The sequence below is a fragment of the Amblyomma maculatum genome, chromosome 3 (genome assembly GCF_055883805.1).
Source record: "Amblyomma maculatum isolate TAMU_Amacu chromosome 3, ASM5588380v1, whole genome shotgun sequence".
Taxonomy (NCBI): Eukaryota; Metazoa; Arthropoda; class Arachnida; order Ixodida; family Ixodidae; genus Amblyomma; species Amblyomma maculatum.
In genome coordinates this window covers 26,446,760-26,469,226 of record NC_139346.1, presented here as the reverse complement: position 1 = coordinate 26,469,226, position 22,467 = coordinate 26,446,760, and positions in this window count along the sequence as shown.

Below are 22,467 nucleotides of genomic sequence, written 5' to 3'. Positions count from 1 at the left end.
AATGACCGACAAACGTTTTCTTCTAACAAGGTTTCTGCCGAGAAGAGTAGACTTCGCTTTCACTCTGCCGCCTCTCTCCGACGAGCAGACATACCACATATGGGTGCGCCTGCGGGAGGTGGCGCTACTTGTTCCGGAGCAGTGGCGCCTCCATACCAGCGCACTAGGCCCATAGCGCTATTTTTGTTCGTGGTGAGAAACCGTGCCGGCCTCACAACCTCTCTTTCGCAGAAGGATGATCTAGCGGAAGCGAATAAGCGTACCCTATAGCCTCTGCGTCCTCTATTTTCCGTTATTTCTTTTTCAAAGTTATTAATTTTTTTTTTATTTTGTATGTGCATAAAACAGGACTAGAGCTATCTTCTGGAGGCAATGACTTGCATATTACCGGTGGCTTGCGCACCCTAGAATGGAAACATTTTCTTGGAGAATTAGGTCCTCTCTACCGCCATGCGGGGTAGTCCACATTTAATTAATTCCAACTGAATGCCGACTTCTCTTGTGGCTTCAGTGACGTACTGTAGTCGGTATAGTTGGCGTGGGAAACAACGGAATATACCATTTTGGACTGTTTTGATAAGGGGGTTACTGTGACCAGTTTTAGTAAGTGTTCGAACGCACGTGTTGTATGTTTCACTTCTTCATACATCCTGCCTTCACACTGCCCTCTTTTCAAAACGACTACATTTCTGGACGTGAATTAGGTGCTTTAGGAATGCTAAAGCAAGCTGTACGGCGAGTGAAGTGTGCTGTGCGAGTCGTACGCCCGCCCTCTCCAAGCTGTTTTCTTCGGAGCCAACTCCTGTCATGTTACTTCCCCGAGGTGTTGCCGACGGCCAAAATGGAAAATTAATTAGGTGATTGCTAACAGTACTAAGCACCGTTAACCGGCATATTAGTAAAATCTTGTCGCGAACAGCTCGAGACGACGCGCAAGCAAACAAGAACGTACAGTCCGCGCGGTATCCGCCCCGCCGCACAGCGTGCATACGCGGGCGCCCGGACGGCTGACACACCAGTTGCTGGTGGCGCCCTCTGCGCTGCGGCGCCTCCATCATCGCAAAAGCGGCCCCTCGCTCCCATGCATTTCGCGGCGCGGTCGACACACTGCCCAATCTTCTAGAGCACTATAGCCTTGGTGTAGTACACTCCCCAACGTTTTCTACACTCGGTGAATGGGACATGGACACGACGGAGCTCTAGCGAGATGGGAATAAGCGATGTGTTTCCCTCAGGATTGGACATGGCACGAGAAGGTCGGCAGGAGGAACATCCTCGCAAGAAGTCCCGTCCTTCTTCTGGAGGGCAGGGAAGCTTAAGGTGAGTGCAAAGCACCTTCGTGGTGCCACCTCAGGTCCGCATCTGCCTTATTGGATTCCTGCACTCAATACCCGATATGTCATTAGGACTCATAATTATTTCTTTAAATGCCCGAGGAATTTGGAGCAAACGGAAGCAGACAGAAATAGTAGATTTGGCTTTAAAAACATAATGCTATACCTTGTGTCTTCAGGAAACAAATTTTACTTCTTTTTCTGATTTACTGGCTTTCAAACGCTAGTTTCATTTGGAGTGCTTCTTTTCGTTGGCCACTTCGCGCTAGAGTGGCGTAACTATTGTGGTGCTGAACAGATGCCTTTTACGCGACCATCACTCTACATATGACGGGTTAGGGCTAGCACGAAGACAAAGGGCAAGAAAAACACAGTACAAGCGCTGACTCACAACTATGCCTAAGCCCTTTACTTCAAGGCCCAGAAAAAAAACATGAAGAAAACGAAACAGTCACGTGAGGCTGAGGCTCTAAGGGAGCACTTCAGGTGAGGCTCAAAGGAAGTACCTTTGCAAGACGAACAGAACCACCTTTGCAGGCTGCGAGGTTCGAAACTGGGTTTTGGGCCCACTGCGGAGGAGGGGCGCGCAGCGGGGTTTACGGAGCTTCTCCCAAACGCACACCCCCGGAAAAGCCGAGCGCCAGGCCGGGGGACGCTTGTACCCATTTTTACCGGTGGGCGTCCGGCGGTGGGTTTCGAACTAACCACCTCCCGCAGCCGAGACGGGCGCTCTAACCACTAGGCCACGGCTGTATGGTCGCTTTCCTATGAAAGCGACCATGATAAAAGAGAGGGCTATGGCTCAACTAGATGATCTTTGGCTTGAACGGATACGTGAACAGGTGAAACAATGCAAGCAATTACATTTGGAAGTATTCTTTTCGGCAAAAACCCATAAACGAGATGTTCCGTTCAGAGCCATCGTATCTGAGAAGAGCACGTGGCAGCACCTGGTGTCCAAATATTTGCAGAAACACCTTTTCTCGTTGACTTTATCAGACCCCCTAAGGCTACCTAACTCTGAAGCCCTTATTGTATTCTTCAAAGAACACAACCCAAGAAAATGTGTTGGCTTCAGCATGGATGTCAAAGATTTGTATTATAGCCTCCCCCATTACTGCCTCCTTAAGCGTGTTCAAATGTGCATTACTGAAGACAATAATGAATGTTACTTCATTGACGCCTCAGGTGTAAGTGTTGGAAGTTTCCTTAAACTTTTGAGTTTCTACCTGAAGTTCACTTTCATAGGCTGGAAGAACAAGCTGTATACGCAGAAGGCTGGAGTATGCATTGTGTCAAGTGTTGCATCGGTCTTGAGTGACAGTTTCTTAATGTACGTGGACAGACACCTGAAGGATAACTTGGAGGGCTTACATTGTTCCACCTTCAAGTATGTTGACGACTTTTTAGTATTCACAGACCGTGAAGGATTCAATCAACGAATGAAGGACATTGTGGATGTTTTTACTGAGTGTTGATCCGGGCTGGAATTTACTGTTGAAGAACCAGTGGACGATCGGTTACAGTATTTAGATCTATTGATTCAATTCGGTGATGATCATGTTTGTTGGGAATACAACCCGAGATCGATGAAGCCGTTGCTAGGCTCCAATTCGAGGCATTCCAAATTAGTGAAGAATGGGATGATTAACACATGCTTATTAAATGCGTTGAAGAAATCTTGTTACCACGGCATGGGCAAGAGTTTTGAAAGACCAGTGGCAAGAATTGCAAAGGCCGGTTATCGGGAGTCGGTTATTATTGAGGCCAGTTGCCGGGTACTGAAGAGCAATAAAAGAACGCACAGACTGAAATCCCTGCCCAGCATGGGTGAGAGGAAGGGGAAGGTTGCAGTGGTACCGTATGTGCACAGAATTTCACATGGCCTCAAAAATGTAGGCAAGAGGTATGGTGTTGACGTCGCATTGACCGTCCCGCTCAAGATGAAGAGAATATGCCCGGCTATTCAAAGGGAAAGAGAAGCGAAGAAGCAAGAATGTGGGGTGAAACATAGAAACCGATATGTTGGATGCAAGACAGGTGTTGTGTACAGGCTTCCACTCTCTTGTGGAGCCAGTTATATAGGACAAACAGGACGATGTATTAATACGAGACTACAGGAACACCGGAACAACTTGGAGAGTGGAAAGGACAAAGCGTTTCTGGTATCACATTTCCATTCATGTGAAATAATGAAGAAGGAGAAGAAGTAGTGCACTCCTAAGTTTGACAAGGTTAGGATTTTGTATCGCCACAAAGAGAAGATGACGAGAGAGATAGTGGAATCATATTTTATTTCAACGGACAATAAGTGTGTCAGCAAGACTTCTCTTGCTCTTTCAAGCAAAGGGGTGTCTTATTTAAGTGATTTTTGTGCAGCAGGTGAACCCAGGGGTTGTTTCACGTGACTGTTTTGTTTTCTTCATGTTTGTTTTTTCTGGGCCTTGGAGTAAAGGGCTTAGGCACAGTTGTGAGTCAGAGCTTGTAGTGTGTTTTTCTTGTCCTTTGTCTTCGTGTTCGCGCTGTTTATATAAATAATGAATCGTTCGATTGTTCATTTTCGGCTGTGAGGTTGCGCATCTTGTGCATTTATGCGCTGGTGGACGCAAGCTTTACACATAACTTCTTTAAAGGGTTGGATGTTTAGTTTCTGGATGGCCGCCATGTAATAACAGTGGTCGATTTTAATTGTGTCATAGACTCACACGTAAATGTTCAAGGCGCTGGTCGAGGGTGACCGACTTGGAACGCACGTGAACTGCACCGTCTAGTTCGGAACTTTGTGCTTCTTGATGCTCACGATGCTCACATGGGTCGTGTTTCTGTTGGACATGGCGTCGTGGTTCATAGGGGAGCAGGCTAGACCGCGCGTATGTGCCCCAGTCCCTTTCTGCATGTGTGACTGTTATGGATGTTCTGGCCTTGCTTCAGACGCCGACTCACATTTCTGACTACTGGCCAGTAATGCTCACTTTTTCCATTCGTGGAGCTGGCTCATTTCATCCGTGGCGGTGTGCGCGTACTTCATGACGCGTTTGCGTGAGAGCTGGTCACGAGCTTTACGCGCCTCGTTTAATGATAGTGATGAAAATGAGTGGGAAATGCTCAAATCAATTTGGCGCATGCATAGTTTGATAGAGGGTCGCGCACTCAGGCGTCGCGTGTCTCAGGAGCTGGCAGATTAGGCCACGAAGCTCCGCATTGCGTACAGGGCATTTCCCCTCTGACGCGTGCCTGGTGTGACGAATTACATACATAGCCGGTATCAGTGCCTTATTGGAGCATCGTCCCTTCCGGCGGCTGCGTAGTGTGGAAGGCGTAGTCCATCTCGCTTAAATTTGTTTGCTCTCAGAGCCTACTTTAGGCCATCATTACAGACCACAGTATCCGTGGCCTCCCTCTACCAGGGAGTCAGACGCTGCGAGTATGTATGTATGTATGTATGTATGTATGTATGTATGTATGTATGTATGTATGTATGTATGTATGTATGTATGTATGTATGTATGTATGTATGTATGTATGTATGTATGTATGTATGTATGTATGTATGTTGGTTGGTTTGTGGGGTTTAACGTCCCAAAGCGACTCAGGCTATAAGAGACGCCGTAGTGGAGGACACCGGAAATTTTGACCACCTGTGGTTCTTTAACGTGCACTGACATCGCACAGCACACGGACGCCTTGCTTCTCGCCTCCACCGAAAAGCGGCCACCGAGGCCGGGATTCGATCCCGCGTCCTTGGGAACAGTAGTCGAGCGTCGTAACCACTGTGCCACCCCGGCGGGGTGCATGTATGTATGTATGTATGTATGTATGTATGTATGTATGTATGTATGTATGTATGTATGTATGTATGTATGTATGTATGTATGTATGTATGTATGTATGTATGTATGTATGTATGTACGTACGTACGTACGTACGTACGTATGTGTGTATGTATGTATGTATGTATGTATGTATGTATGTATGTATGTATGTATGTATGTATGTATGTATGTATGTATGTATGTATGTATGTATGTATGTATGTATGTATGTATGTATGTATGTATGTATGTATGTATGTATGTATGTATGTATGTATGTATGTGACTTTATTAAAAAGCCGGCAAACGACGGGATGAAGCGTCCTGACGCTGGCCAAGCGTCGACCCGGGATTAGGCCCTAATCTGCACTACCTCATTTGGTCCGTTTGTGGTGGGTTGTGAGGCTTGTGCTTTTCGAGCGCACCCCGAGCCTGCTGGACGGCCCATAGTTTAATGGCCTTGTCTGTATTTTACACAGAACTTTGAAGTTCCAGCGGGTATGTCCTGGATGCAGCTTCGGTCGGGTGCGAGTAACTGCTTATGCGGACGACATTACGTTGTATGTGTGTGATGAAACAAGCCTGCAGCGCTGCCTGCATCTTTTTGACAGATACGGCAAGGTGTCTGGGGCTGCTCTGAATTTTGTCGAAAGTAAATATCTTTTACCTGGCAGGCCAGAAGTACGCCTTAATGGTGCCCTACGAATACAGCGACATAATCCGCATTCTTGGTATTGATTACGACGCACGTAGGATAGTGTCTTCGTTATGGTGTTCCGTCTTAGACGAGGCGCGCAGCAAGGTAGCAACGGTTAGTGCTTTTTAATTACCCATGCTGGAAAAACGCTACCTTATCGACACTGTTTTCTGGGGCAGAATAAGGTACCTAGCACATGTAACGTATCCTCCTCTCAGGGTGTTATGTTCCCTTCAATCGGTTGTCAGCTCATATTTTTGGGCAGGGTGCACGGAACTGATATGCCGTGGGGCACTCGGCCAGCCGCATTCGAAGGATGGGTTCACCTTCCCTTATTTGTCTGTCTGCTGCCGGCTGCTAGCTGTGCGCTACTTTCTTCAATTGCTGCAAGGAGATGAGAACCAAGCGCAGGCGCTCGCCTACTATTTTTAGGCACAAGTTTTAGGGAGCTTGTCCCTGATATACCGCTGATCACGGGTCCACAGGCTTTCCGGATGCCGATTTGTTATTTGTGTATGGTGGCCTTTCGGCGCCACGCCCGCCATGTCTGCCCGGATTTAGACATCTCGGTAAACAGAGTAAAAGAGTCTATGGGAATAATGCCTGCGGAACGTAGGCGAAGGGCGGATTCCATTTCTTAGTTACCACTCACAGCATTGTTTCTGCCAGGGCACATACGGGACTTCATGAGGCTCTTGGAGCAGAGGGTTTGGCCCACACGGATCGGCTGCAACGATGGGGCATTGTGCGGACAGCAAAGTGCCCCAACTGCCCACTTCGAGAATCTAATAGTCACATGGCCAAGCAATGCGTCGCTTCTCGTGTCTTTTCGAGGGCAGTTCATGTCGGTTTAGAGGTCTTTCCGTCAATCGATTTCAGATAAATGTTAGATGTCCTCGTGGTCGCTTCGCACGATTGCTGATTGTAGCTGGCGCGTTCGCTTTATGGCGCAATCGCTGTGAGACTGTCGCCTCAAGCCGGCGTGGACGTGCGCTTTTTCCCGTTCTGGCGCGTATGCGAAAGGAGGTAGTGAACTTTCTGACTGATAAATTTTTCTACCTTGGGGAGCAAGAGTTCCTTCGCCAACGGCCTTGCCCCTTTGTTTCCACATCGAATGGACGTGTTCGGGTGGTTTTCAGTCCGCCATAGTACTTGTAATATAATGTAAATATCTACGTCATTTTCCAGCTGTATATATCCAAAAGCACGTGTAATACACACTGTGCAGGTGGTTGCTGTATGTATTTGTAACTATATGTATTATCAAATTATTGCACACTGCATAATTTCATTTAGAATGTCATTCAAAACTGTATATATCATTACGACCAGCCAATTATTATTTTTTCGGAATGTAAATAGGGAATTTTGATGTATATTGATACATTTCCTCGACATAAGGTATGTTATGTGCAGTGTCTAATAATAATAATAATAATAATCAGTTCAGTTCAGTCGTTCAGTCGTGTCCGACTCTTCGTGACCCTATGGACCATGTCACGCCACGCTTTCCGGTCTCTCACTATCTTCCTAACATCACATAACTTCATCTGCAGTGCCTCGAGGTTGCCATCTAACCATCGCGTTCGCTGCCTACCCCTTCTCCGGCGACCCTCAACCTTTCCCAACATCAAATCTTTCTCCAGCGACTCCTCTCTTCTCATCAGATGACCAAAGTAGCTGAGCTTTAACTTTAGAATTTGACCCTCCAATGAGCAGTCAGGGTTTATGGCTGACAATATCGACTGATTTGATCTTCTGGCTGTCCAAGGAACTCTCAAGAGTCTTCGCCAGCACCACAATTCAAACGCGTCAATTCTTCGGCGGTCAGCCTTTTTCACAGTCCAACTCTCGCATCCATACATCACAACTGGAAAGACCATAGCACGAGTTATACGGATCTTAGTTGCCAGACTAATGTCTCTGCTCTTTACTAGGCGGTCAAGGCTAACCATTGCTCTCTTTCCCAGACGCAGGCGTCCCCTAATTTCATGGCTGCAGTCTCCTTCCGAGGTAATCTTGGAGCCCAAGAACAGAAAAGCTGTCACCGCTTCCACTTCTTGTCCATTGATGCTCGAGGACTTGATAGGGCAAAACGCCATGACCTTTGTCTTTTTAATGTTAAGTTTAGGCCAAACTTCTCACTCTCTTCTTGTACGCACATCAGAAGTCTCTTGAGTTCCACTTCACTTTCTGCCATTAAAGTGGTACCATCCGCATATCTAAGGTTGTTGATACGTTTTCCAGCAATCTTCACTCCAGCTGAAGGCTCGTCCAGACCGGCCTTCCTCATGATGCACTCTGCATATAGGTTAAATAGGCAGGGCGACAGTATGCAGCTTTGCCTCACTCCTTTCTCGATCGGTAACCAAAACAGTAAGACCAAGCCCAGTTCTGACTGTGGCCTCTTGTCCTTCATACAGGTTCCTGAGGAGATAGATGAGGTGAATTGGAGCTCCCATCTCTTGGAGAACTTGCCACAATCTGCTGTGATCTATGCAGTCAAACGCTTTCGCGTAATCAATAAAGCAGAAGTAGATGGGTTTCTGGAACTCTCTTGCTTTTTCCATGATCCAGCGAAGGTTGCCAATTTCGTCTCTAGTTCCTCTGCCCTTGCGAAACCCAGCTTGCACGTCCGGAAGCTCCCGATCCACATACTGCTGCAGCCTACCTTGGAGGATTTTCAACATCACCTTGCTAGCATGCGAAATAAGTGCGATCGTGCGGTAGTTGGAACATTCTTTGGCACTGCCTTTCTTTGGAATGGGGATGTAAACTGACCTCCTCCAATCCTGTGGCCACTGCAGGGTTGTCCAAATCTTCTGACATAATGTATGCAGAATGTCAACAGCGTCATGGTTGGGGTTTTGAAGCAACTCAGCTGGAATGCGATCAATTCCGCTAGCTTTGTTCTTAGCAAGGCTGGCTAAGGCCCATTCAACTTCACTCTTTAGGATGCCCGGCTCGAGATCAGTAATCACAACCGTCTTATGTTGGGTTTGCATATTCGGGCCCTTCTTGTACAGTTCTTCTGTGTATTCCTGCCACCTCTTCTTTATCTGTAAGGCTTCAACGAGGTGCTTTCCCCGTTTGTCGTTTATCACGCCCAGTTTAGCACAGAAGCTTCCTTTGATATCTTTGTCTTATACAGAGCTCTTGTGTTCCTTAATTGGCTGTTGTCCTCAACTGCTTGGCACTGTATGTTCAGAAAGGCATTCTTATCTCTCCTTGCTATTTTCTGAAAATCAGCATTGAGAACCTTGTATCTTTCTCTTTCCCCCATAACTTTTGCCATCCTCCTTTCCTCAGTTATAATAATAATAATAATAAATAATTGGTTCAGAGGAAGGGAAAGGCGCTGTATCTGTCCAACACCTTCTCTACTTTTTTGCTGTGGACACCTTAACCGCGCCGTAAGGGAAGGGAGGAAGTGGGAGTGAAAGTGGAAAAAGAGAAAGAGGAGCCGTAGTGGAGGGCTACGAAGTAATTTCGGCCACCTGGGGATCTCTAACGTGCGCTGACATCGCACAGCACACGGCCGCTTGCACGTTTTTTGTTTTGTTCATTCTTCATCACACACGCTGTGTCCACACATTGAGTGCCGCACCGGCCAAGACGCGTTTCCTAGGGCTGCCTGCTCCGCTTTCATCGAGTAGCGCAGCGAACGCAAGGATTGCGCATGTGTTGTTTAAAGGATATTCCACATTTTGCTGTGCAGAGATGTAACGACGTTGGAATTATTGCACACATGGACACACCCCTCCACATTTCTCTCTTCCTCTCTGCTAGAAAAAGGATCACGTTGATCACTACTCACGGTACAATTGAAAATATGGGATGTATTTACACCGTGGCCCGGGCCTTCAGAAGTAAATTTTTCCTGGGAAGCAGGTGAACGCGGAAGTTGTCGGTAACCGTTTGCCCAGCATCATGCTTTTTCCGGCTGCAAAAAACAGCTGTTTAGCTACCGCTCTTAATACACTCCGTCTACTCGTGAGGGAATTTCCTTTATTTATTGCGGCTATCAGTTTAACAAAAACATGCAGATGACTTACTACTGCGAATGTTTATATAGTAAGCGCTATATGCGGCTGCGTATAACGGCGTAGAGACGTCGAAACATAGGTTGTGTTAACTCAACGCCATCCTAAGCGACGACTTCAGAGACAAGATGTCAGTTAAAATATTTACATTTTCTCGCCGGATTGAGAAGTGACATCCGGCATCCCATTATGTGAGATGCTCCAATCGGCCGTTAACTTAACGCCGGAACGATAGAAGCAACTGCCCTCCGCCCTACTCTACAATAGGCGACATCTGCACACATATACTCTTTGAACAAAATAATTTTCATTGCTGTTAGTTCTTTGTCACTTTCCGTGCTCGTGTAACAGTGTTTAAAACAGCGCGCTCTGCTTTACAAAAATAAATTCAATAGCACTCGTAATGAGCGATTGGTTATAAAGGAACCGAAGAAGCATACTGACGCACTTAGTAAATACGCTGCTATGTTTTGGAAATTAAATATGTAGGACGCTCAGGGATGTTATTTATTTATTTATTTATTTATTTATTTATTTATTTATTTATTTATTTATTTATTTATTTATTTATTTATTTATTTGTTTATTTATTTATTTCAGTTACCCTCTCGGCCCGGAGGGCATTATAGAGGGGAGTGAGACTTGGCAAAAAAATGAAAAGGAGGGGAGGAAAGAACATGGGCACATGGCATTGTAGGTTATGAAGGCAAATGATGTTTACAATGCAGAATTCACACAATAAAATAATAACAGCAAACAGAACAAATTACACAGGTTAAAATTTATTGAATGCATAGATACAGGATAGGGTGGAAAAAGAAACAATGACACTCACGATATCGCATACAAACAGCAACACTCGATAAAAAAAAAGGGGAAGCAGATAAGAAGTCGCGTACAACGCGCAACATGATCGCTAAAAAGCCAAAGTGCACAACTTTACCTATAAAGCAATGGAACTAAAATAAATATTACTATCAATCGTTGCTGCACAGTACACACAGCTTTATTTTAAATTCATCGACATTGTCAGCAAGCTCCAGCGTTTCAGGCAGGCAGTTCCACTCCGTTGCTGTTCTGGATAAAAATGAATATTGATAAGAGTCAGTTCGAAAATGAGGTATTCCCACTTTACAAGAGTTATCGATGCGTGATGAGACGTATGCCGGTGATGTTATAGGTGAATTTTACAGCGTTAGATTATTGTGATACATTTTCAAGAAAAGGCACACGCGGGACATTTTTCTGCGTTGCGACAAAGGTTCCAATGACAATGTGTGCTTCATGAGCGTTACACTTGATAAATGCCTATAGTCACCGAGAATGAAACGTGCAGCGCGATTTTGAAGGGACTCTAGAGCATTAGTGAGCATGGGGGCTCTGCCACGATGATTACTACAAACCCGTTTCATCTCTACCTTTTGCAGCTGTCAACCCTACTCAACGCATGCGCTGTTACGACGCCTTATCGGTGCTTCAGCAACGATACGTGCTCTGTGTTCCAAGAGACCGTACCTGATATCTGCCCCAGTACCGTTTTGGATGCTGTTGCGATGCAAGTCCTTGTGGCTCCCTACGGATCGTCCAATTCATCAACATGGTCTTGAGCGTCACCGCCCTACTTAAATGCCTTCCACCGTCCTCACGACTTCAGTGGGCATGAGAGCTCTGCCACGATGGTTACTACAAACCCGTTTCATCTCTACCTGTTGCAGGTTTGTTATGTGTCTTCGAAACGTTCAAACGATGTTTTTTTATTGTACTCCCATGCCCACAACTGCTTTTTGAATATGCTTACGAGTGTTTATCTGTGCTAACGCTATTGTTATCAGGAGATATAGAATTGAATCCCGGACCTAATCATAGCAAAAACACCCGAGTTAACCCGCAGAATGACGCCCCGGCGGAGTCTGAGAATAATTGCATTCCTTCACTGCTTCGTGAGCTCAAAGAACAAACGTCTAATATTGAAGAAAGCCAAGCCCGTATCCTCGACTCAATTAGAACCCTTAGAGACAATCAGGATGAATGAACAAATTAAATAACAGGCATTCAAGCAGACTAGATTCTGTGGAAAGCAAGCTGGATACAATAGAATACTGTCGGAATGACTTAGCCTTTGTAAAGGAATCCACCAATAGGCTAATCAAGGCGAACGAGACACTCGGGGCACGTTTGAATGATCTAGAAGATAGGTCCCGCAGGGATAATCTAGTATTTTACAATATTGCAGATGAACCAAGTGAGACCTGGGCTGAATGAGAAGAGAAAGTAAAAAATGCAATAATAAATCAAATGTCAATAAGTGTGCAAGACGCAGATTTTGTTCGGGCGCACAGGATTGGCGCAATAGTTTCCGAAAACCCGAGGCCTATAATAGTCAAATTTGCCAGTTATAAAGCGAAAGATAAAGTATTCACTGCCAGAACCAGCTTGAAGGGATCAGGTATCGCGGTATCTGAAGGTTTCTGCCCAGCTACCAGGCATGCTCGAAAAAAGCTGATCGATTTCGCCAAAGAAACAGCACCTAACGAAACGTTTACTCTACGCTATAATAAGCTGGTTCTAAAAAAAATGTTTCTTGTACTGCCCAAATTCTGATAATGTCCAGGAGATTGAAGGTGCACGTAATGCTACGAGCGAAGTACATTCATGCTCCTCAAGCGCCTCTCCATAGCTAACCGGCCTTCCGCGTAGATGCACGCAAACGCCCCAAAGAATCTCTGTCTCATTTACTAATATACGCAGTATCTTTCGTAATCGTTATTCCTTATCCTGTGCAGCTAACACTACATCATCTGACATACTTGTGTTAACAGAAACTTGGCTGCATAGTTCTGTACGCGACAGTGAACGTTTTTCTTCCCAAGAAAACTAGTGTTTTTCGATGTGATCGCTCTTCAGGCCGTGGTGGAGGCGTTTTAATAGCAGTGTCTGAACGCATTGGACCCTTCCATGTTCAACTTGCCACTTCATTAGAATTTATTTGCGTGCAGGTAACAACTAACCATCAAAAACTTTTATTTTGAGCCTGCTATCCCGCACCATCTGCACCCTTTGGATTCTGTCAAGATCTTCATGATGCCTTCAATGTAATATATGCTAGTTTTCCCAACATTCCATTTTGTTTTATTTGGTGATTTCAATTTTCCTGATATCTACTGGTCGTGCACTAGTATTGCGAATAACGAGGCATTAGTCATCAACTTTTGCAGAGCTTTGTGCTAATGTTTCATTATTTCAGGTTATTACTGAAACAACGAGAGTTACATCATCTACTTCCATCTTGTTGGGTTTGTTATTAACGACCGTTACAGATTTTGTTTCGGGTGTTAGTTATATGCCTAGAATAAGTGACCATTTACTGTTGCACATTACATTGAACTTACCAGTGCCTACATCGCGTAACAAAACTAAAACTGTCTACATTTACTCTAGCGCAATTTTCACTGCATTCAATCGGGCTCTAGAAGTTTTCTGGGCCACTTCATTCATAGATTTGAAGAGTTATCGGTAAATGAGAATTGGGTGCTGTTTAAAAACAAACTTTGAGTTAATTGATTTGTACATTCCTCGTAAAACCATTTTGACCAACCGAAACGCACCATAACACCCCATTCAATTAATATGGATGCCCGCTCACATGGGTCACCCAGGCAGCGAAGCAGCTCACTCTTTTGCTCGAGGATACGTCAGCCGAGCAGGGACTGCCACTGCCTGGGGAGATCCTCGCGAGCGCATATGGTATCCTATCATAAAATCTCTCTCCATTACCGTGATCAACGAACCATTTGCCCTCCTCCTCATAAATCTATGACTAAGCTACAACAGGTGACCTGGCGCCAGCTTCAGTCGCGTACATTCCCATCCCCAGCTTTCTTAGCTTTTATCCATCCAGGACTGTTCTCGCCGCAGTGCGCCCTGTGTGGGGCACCTAAAGCTGGTTTTGAGCACATTATGATCAAATGCTCGGAATTCCACCCTCCAGCCACTTGGCAACTCTCCGACTTCAAGCGATGGGAGGCTGCGGTGTCCAGTTCTGACCCGGCCGTTCAAAAGCGGCTGACGGACTGGGCTTTGGGTGTCGCTGGGTAGCACCAGCTTCCGGCCACAACACGCAGTCAAGAGCCGACCCGTCATTAGAATGTAATCACTTAAGGCTCCCAAATATAAAGTTTTTCACCACCACCACCACCTTGGTACAACCAGACACTAAAACGCCTCGCCAACAAAAAGAGAAAGCTTTTTTCCGAAATGAAACACTCAAAAACATGAGCTGTGCTCAACGCTAAAACTAACTGTTAGGGCTTATAAAAATGCTTTGAAATAAGCGAAACAATTTTTTTTAATTTCGCACTGCCATCGCTTGTGTTCAAAAATTCGAAAAAATTTTGGACCATTATGCACGAGCCAGTCCAGTCAGCAATATCGCTTGTTGATTCTAAGTCTAACCCCATTCCTGTGAGCAATTGCGCTAACGTTCTGAATTAGACATTTGTTGAAGCATTTTCCCATAGTTCCCTTCTTCCTGTTTACAAAAGTTCTTCTGAATTTCCAATGGATCCCATTAGATTTCACTATGATGGGTTATTTAGTATAATTGAGCGTTTGAAACTGTCTTCTTCTTGTGGGCCCGATTACATCAATACCAAAGTACTAAAAACACTAAAACTTATTCTGCGATTATATTGTCTAACATATTCGAACAGCCACTATAACATGGGATTTTGCCTGACGACTGGTTAAATAGGCAGCGTAGTTCCACTCCATAAATCAGGCGACAAGCATGTGACTAACAAGTATCGACCAATATCTCTATTTTCTGTATCTTGCAAAATCATGGAACACATCATTTTTTCACACGTAGCCACCTTTTTAGAATCTTCGTCTTTTTTTTTTCGCCTGTTCAACATGGTTTTAGAAAGCATTTTTCATGGGAAACACAGTTAGGGGCATTCGTAAATGATATACATTCTTCACTTCACAGTGGGTATGAAATTGACTGCATATATTTAGATTTTTGTCGTGCTTTCGATAAAGTGTATCACGGGCTATTTCTTTATAAATTGAGCATGCTTAATATTGACAACTTACTAAAACGGATTGAATACTTTTTAACTAATCGCTCGCAGTTTTTTCGCGCTAATGGCTACCTCTCCTCATCAGTCCTTGTAACTTCAGGTGTCCCGCAAGGATCTGTGCTTGGCCCTCTTTTAATTCTGATTTACATAAACGACCTGCCTAACAACATTAAATCAACAGTCAGACTTTTTTCCGATGATTGTATCATATATTGCTCAGTAAACACTACTAATGATCTAAGTGTGCTTCAAGCTGACCTGGATGCTGTTTCTGACTGGTGCTTTGCAGGGAATATGACACTTAACACGACTAAATGCAAAGTAATGTGCTTTTCTCGTCGCGGCATTTATTGTCCTATCTCATATAACCTTGAAGGGGCACCGTTAACATCAGTAAAATCATATAAATATCTTGGCGTTAATGTCGCATCAAACCTAGCGTGGAATGAGCACATTATTTCCATTATCACAATTGCTAACCGCAAGCTAGGCTATATTAAACGTAATTTTTCTATGGCACCATCATCTGTGAAAATACTTCTTTATAAATCACTCATCCGTTTAAAAATGGAGTATGCTGCGTCAGTGTGAAAGCCCCCCCCCCACAGATTTATTAACTAATGCTCTAGAGTCCCTTCGAGATCGCGCTGCACGTTTCATTCTCGATGGCTATGGGCGTTTATCATGAAGCACACATTGTCATTGGAACCTTTGTCGCAACGCAGAAAAATGTCCCGCGTGTGCCTTTTCTTGAAAATGTATCACAATAATCTAACGCTGTAAAATTCACCTATAACATCACCGGCATACGTCTCATCACGCATCGATAACTCTTGTAAAGTAGGAATACCTCATTTTCGAACTGCATCTTATTAATATTCATTTTTACCCAGAACAGCAACGGAGTGGAACTGCCTGCCTGAAACGCTGATGCTTGCTGACAATGTCGATGAATTTAAAATAAAGCTGTGTGTACTGTGCAGCAACGATTGATAGTAATATTTATTTTAGTTCCATTGCTTTATAGGTTAAGTTGTGCACTTTGGCTTTTTAGCGATCATGTTGCGCGTTGTACGCGACTTCTTATCTGCTTCCCTCTTTTTTTTTTATCGAGTGTTGCCGTTTGTATGCGATAACGTGAGCGTCATTTTGTTTTCAAATCTATCCTTCTTTTATGCATTCAATAATTTGCAACCTGTATAATTTGTTTTGTTTGCTGTTATATTTTATTGTGTCAATTCTGCATTGTAAACATCATCTGCCTTCATAACCTACAATGCCATGTACCCATGTTCTTTCCTCCCTCCTTATTTTTTGCAAAGTCCATCGGGCCAAGAGGGTAACTGAAATAAATAAATAAATAAACATGTCAATGTATAGTGTCTAAAATAACTTCTTCAAAACATAGGTATGTTTCCTGCTAGTGATCGCTTTTGCCTGTACTCTATGCTGATGTCGTTTAGTGTTTTCATTGTGTTAGGTTTCAGTGATATCGCTGAGTGCGGCTAATAAATGCAGGGTGTGGTGCAATAAACCTTAATGGATAGTTGGCTCCAGTCCTGTTCTTTTACGTTGCTTCTCGTCTTTCATTCGCGTCGCGTTTCTGGCTCAAACGTGTCGAATCAACTAGCCCATACCAAAATACTCTTGTGGACTCTAAGGCTCTTGCAACTGTAAGAAGCAATACAAAAATGATAAGGCCGTAGCAAACTCCATCTATGTGAAATAAATTTTTAAGAGCGGTTGCAAGTAATGGAATGCATGTATGCGCTCGGCATTTTTCTGTAGTTATTTTCTCTTTGTTTTCGTTCAGCCGTCGTCCACGCAATCGAGGTCAAGTGCAAGTCAGAACTTTGCAGCATACCTTTGCCTCCATCCATGCTTCTTTCACTCCTTCACTTTCACCTAACCACCTCCTCGCTCCTTCACTCTTGCCCAGAAAAACTTGCTCCGTCCGTCATCCATCACTGAAATTCCCAATGCAGGAGAACCAACCAGAGCCCGTTACGTCACAGTTTTTGAAGCCGGACGTGAGCGATCCCATCTTTCATGTTTTCATGCGTCTACGGCGTTTCCGTGGTTGTAGAAAGTCTGCGAGTGCGCCGTTAGCGCCGCTAAAACTGAAGCGAGCGCAAGATCTCGCGTTGAGCCGATTCGCCGCCAGCTGTTGCGGACTGCCGAAACTTACCGTTTACGGTGGTGTGCTGCATGAACTAAGCGCGTTACACTAAGACGGACGCTCGCGTTAGGCTTACAGAATTTTTCGTCGCAAACAAACGCAGAAATCGTATAAAAATGTGAATTCCCCACTCTACCCGGCAGGCTTTGTTAACAACACTGCAGATATGGGTGATGCAAACGACGTGTGAGACCGATGGTGAGACGAATCGTCTCGGAGGATTGCAAAGGCCCTTGCTTCTTTCGAAAAATTTTATGCAGCTCAAATTGCGAGGTCCTCTAATATGTCTTCTTTCTCTCAGGGCTTGCCTTTGTGAGGGTGCCCGTGTGTGGGAATAAAAAAAAATTATAATAAGATATATACAGCAACATTAGTCTGATTCAAGAATGGTTTTCCGTTCAGTAAAAAGAGTTTGGAGAAATTATTTCTAGAAAACAGGCCTATATTACCGCGCGCAGATGTAGAGCCGATTTTGCATGCCCAGACCATATCACGTAACCAAAACTACGCGTGTCCAAAACATGTCCTACTGTATGTGTTTGTCACCGGGTGAAGCAGTTGTGTCTTCACACCGGGATTGCATCGTCAGGCTACGCCTGTATATACGCTACAGCTTAGTATGGGACCGCAAGTATCATCGTGTATAGTAAACGATATTTTGCTCCGGTAGAACAAAGTTTCTCTCTGAAGAAGATCATTAACATCCGCACACCTACTCCCATGGTAGGACAGAAGCCTGTCTTACAAACCACCAAAAAGCAGTCTTCTTTTCCAAGTCCGCTCAACTTATCGCTGAAACCTGAACCATTGAAGTTTCCGATTTCATGCCTCCTCCTTACTCTTTGCCGTAGCCTCCTACACTTGTGTTCCCTCGGAATTCAGTAAGTAATCTTGCAGCGGTCAGCTGGTATCCACCGTTCACATCACATGTCGTGCCATTACCCATTGAATTTTCTGATTTTATGACTCCTCCTTACTCTTTGCGGCGCCATGCTACACTCGTGCTCTATCGGAATTCAGTCCGTTATCTTGCAACGGCTGTCATCTGGTTCCTGCCATTCACATCTCATGTTGTGCCATTGCCCATTACAATTTCCGATTTTATGCCTCATCCTTACTCTTTGCCGTGCCCTGCTACACTTGTGCACTCTCCGAATTCGGTACATTACCGTGCAGCGGCCATCTCATATCCGCCCTTCGCATCACATGTGGTGCCATTGCCCGCTGAAATTTCAGATTTCATGCCTTCTCCTTACTCTCTGCCGCGCCCTACTACACATGTGCTCTCTCGGAATTCTGTCTGTTTTCTTGTAGCGGCCATCTGGTATCCGTCGTTCATATCACATGTCGTGTCATCGCACATTCCATTTACGATTTCCGGCCTCCTGCTTGCTGTTTGGCGCACACTCCTACACTTGTGCTCTCTCAGAATTCAGTAGATAATCTTGCAGCGGCCATTTGGTATCCACCCTTCGCATCACATGTTGTGCCATTGCCCACTGAAGATTACGATTTTATGCCTCCTCCGTACACTTTGCCACGCCCTGCTACAGTTGTTCTTTCTCGGAACTCAGTAACTAAACATGCAGCTACCATCTGGTATGCGCCCTTCACATCACATGTTATGCCATTGCACAAGGAAGTTTCCAAATTAATGCCTCTTCCTTACTCTTTGCCTTGCCCTGCTACACTTGTGCTCTCTCGGAATTCAGTAAGTAATCTTGCAGCGGCCATCTGGTATCCACCCTTCACATCACATGTTGTGCCAATGGAGACTTCCGATTCCATGCCTCCTCCTTACTCTTTGCCGCACCCTGCTACGTTTGTGCACTGTCGGAATTCAGTAAGTAGTCTTGCTTCGGTCACCTGGTATCCGCCCTTCCCATCCCATGTTTATTTATTTATTTATTTCAACCTCAAAGGCCCCATTGAAGGGGTAATTCATGAGGGAGTGGGTTTCAGGGCATAATATTGCTTCGAGTGATGATTTGAACAGTGATGGGTCTGTATGGAGCACGACGTCGGCAGGCAAGTCATTTCAGTCTTTTGCTGTGCGAACGAAAAACGAATATAGATGCGCAGATATACGGGCTTGCGGAGGATGGGCTGTCTTTTCGTGGTTCGTGCGGCTGGAGGTGCGGTATGCAGGGATGATAACAGATTCGTGCGAAAGATGATAATAGAATTTATGAAACAGAGATAGCCTTGCGATGCTACGCCGGTTAGCTAAATTTGATAAATGGGCATTGAATTTTAGTTTGGTTACACTTTCATGATAAGAATATGCAGAGAAGATGAATCTAGCGGCGCAGTTTTGTATTGCTTCTAGCATGTTAGAAAGATTAAGTTGATTATTGTCACAAATAGCGCATGCATATTCTAGTTTGGGCCGTACAAATGTTACATAGGCTAGTGATTTCAACGATGATGGTGCTAGACGTAGTGTTCGCCGAAAATACCCCTGAAATCGATTTGCTGCTTTAGAAATTTGAGTTACGTGGTATGTCCACTTAAGATCATGTGTTAAGCGAAGGCAAGGTATTTGTATGTGGTTGCTGCTGCAATTTCTGAATTAGCTATTAGGTACTTAAAAGGTGGTTCAGAGGGACGCCTGTGAAAAGGAAGTAAAGAAGTTGTTTTCCCGTTAAGAGACATGAGCCATTTACTGCACCAAGTTAAAATGCGATCTATGTCAGATTGAAGAAGTTGGCGATCACTGTGAGTGATTTTGGGATGGTACACAACACAATCGTCAGCAAATAGGCTTATGTTAGAGCATATGTCAGTTGGCAGGTCGTTTATATAGATACGAAAAAGCAGGGGCCCCAGGACAGTGCCCTGGGGTATCCCTGATATAACGGAGGAGTGAGAACAAGAGCATTTATTAGCGAGAACAAACTGTTACCGGTTAGTTAGAAAGTTACGAAGCCAGTCAAGTACCAAGGAATTGAGATTAAGACGTGAAAGTTTCAAAAAAAGCCGCCGATGGGGAATTTTGTCAAACGCCTTTTCGAAATCTAAGAGAGCGTCCACTAGAATGTTGAGATCAAGGTTGGAGCTTAGGTCATTAATAAATAGAGCTAACTGTGTTAACATTAATAAATGTCGTGCCATTGCACACTGAAGTTTCCGATTTCATGCATCCTTCTTGCTCGTTGTCGAGCCCTGCTACACTTGTGCTGTCTCGGTATTCAGTAAATAAACGCAGCGGCCATCTGGTATCCGCCCTTAGAATCACATGTCGGGTCATATCCCATTAAGTTTCCGATTTGACGCCTCCTCTTACTCTCTGCTGCACCCTGCTACACTAAGGGTTGAGCTCAGCGTTAATAAACTTCCTTGTGTGCAGCATTTACTTTGAGGGTAATAACCTATGGAAAGGTGAAAAATTAAATTCCCATTCCTCTCTCTTTCGTTTACCTATCTTGTCTTCCCCAAGCATAGTATTAGTATATTCGACGTTGCTTGTTAAGCCCTCTGTCATTCTGTTCTTCGATTTCTCTCATAGGCCTTTTATCAATTCTTTTCCATGCTGCATTTACCTAGCGTTTGTTTCCTGGTTCACGCTGCACACTTCCCGTTTCTTAATGCGACACATATTTTCAGTTTCGCAGCTCACTGTATTGCCTTTAGTGTACGACGAACTATTTCAATAATGTCCGTTTTTGTTCGTATATTTGATATGATAGGGCTGTTATATACTCCCTCTCCAGGTATATTAACAAAATGCTATTCATACTTCAAGAGTGCCCTTTTAATGCGCTCCACGCCATTCTTATTCGTATAGTTAGTGGGTCGCAGGGTCTCAATCTGAAGTTACTACCAGCGCTAAGTAACCGCATTTCCTTACCACTTCTAGCGCCTATCATGAAGTGCTGTTCGCTTCAGAGGGTTGCGAGCAAACCTTTGGTTTTCTCCATATAAATGCTCGACCTGCTCGGCTTTGTCTTTCTAGGTCATTATTCATGTTTCGCAATTCGTCCTCTGAATTACTTACCATTATAGAAACTCAGATTGTTTGAGCGTTCTGATACCATTTACCCCAAAGATTTTCTAATGCTGATTTTTAACCCATCCTTCAACAAGCGGTGAAATCAGAACAGAGATTGTCTCTTCTCGCCTGAAAGCTTTACTCATCAGCAGTTTATCCCCGTTGTTTCATCGCTGGAGTCACTATCGTGGTACCACTTACAGCCGATATCATATATTCCACCGGTATTATTACAAATGTCCCTTGCCCACATCTGTGCCGTACGGTCTGCACGGCCTATGATATATCAAATGAGTCGAGTGCCAGTTAACAGCTGCATAATTTGGTTTAGAAATATAGGAGGCAGCATGCGGGTGCCTCTGTGTACAATTCTAAAAGGAAAGTGGACATCCCCTTGAAGAATACTGGTCCATAAGTTAAATAGCAAAAACTCCGAAAAGAATGTCAGCATATTATACAAAGTTTATGATTCTATTTTAAGCTTTCTGTGGTTGCAATGAACGCTCTCGCAGTACTGTCTCCATTCAAAAGAAACCAGTGCATCCAGGAACACTGCGTTTGCAACAGGGATAGCTTTTTGAAAGGCTTTTCCCGTGCCGCTGTTTTTATTGCAATTTTCGTTCTCCTGGAGCCTTTGTACTCATTTATCCAAAATGCACCTTGCCACACTGCAACAACTCTCGCTTGAATTGCGCTTAGAGGAAACCCATTTTTACGGATGTAATTGAAAATAGTTTGTTCTCGCTGCACACGAGCAGCTGGCACGATCACAAAACCCTCTCCCTACCCATTCACCGGAAACGACGCGAACTACTGCCTTGTTTATCCTGCTCTCACTGGCATATGCAAGCATGATAAGACAGTGTAAAGCTGGGCTCGCTGCAGCAGTCAGTTATGAAATGGCGGACCCCGACAGCCCGCTGACTCGATTGCCAGACCATCAGTGGCCCAGAAGTTACTCATACACGCAGCTCTACTTTTGTTTAGGTATTTTAATGATAGTTGACGGATGGCTCTTATTTTCCTTTCCTCTAGCACAGATAACAATGCTCATAAAGTATAGTTCAAGCACACTCCTCCAACTTTATTCGCGAATGAATTTTTCCCTCTCTCTCAAGCGCTGTAGGAAAGCACACGAATGAGAAAAGGGATTGTTGTAATCGCCGACAAGACGCAGCAAAAAGTTTACTTGTCAGATGTAGATAAAACGTGCTGCAGTTGTCAGTGTAACCTCTCGTAAAAAGTACAACTGCCATGTCCAGAATACATTTATGAAATGATTACCCCATAGCACTTGAGGTCTGTTTATTTGGACTGCGTAATTTCACGA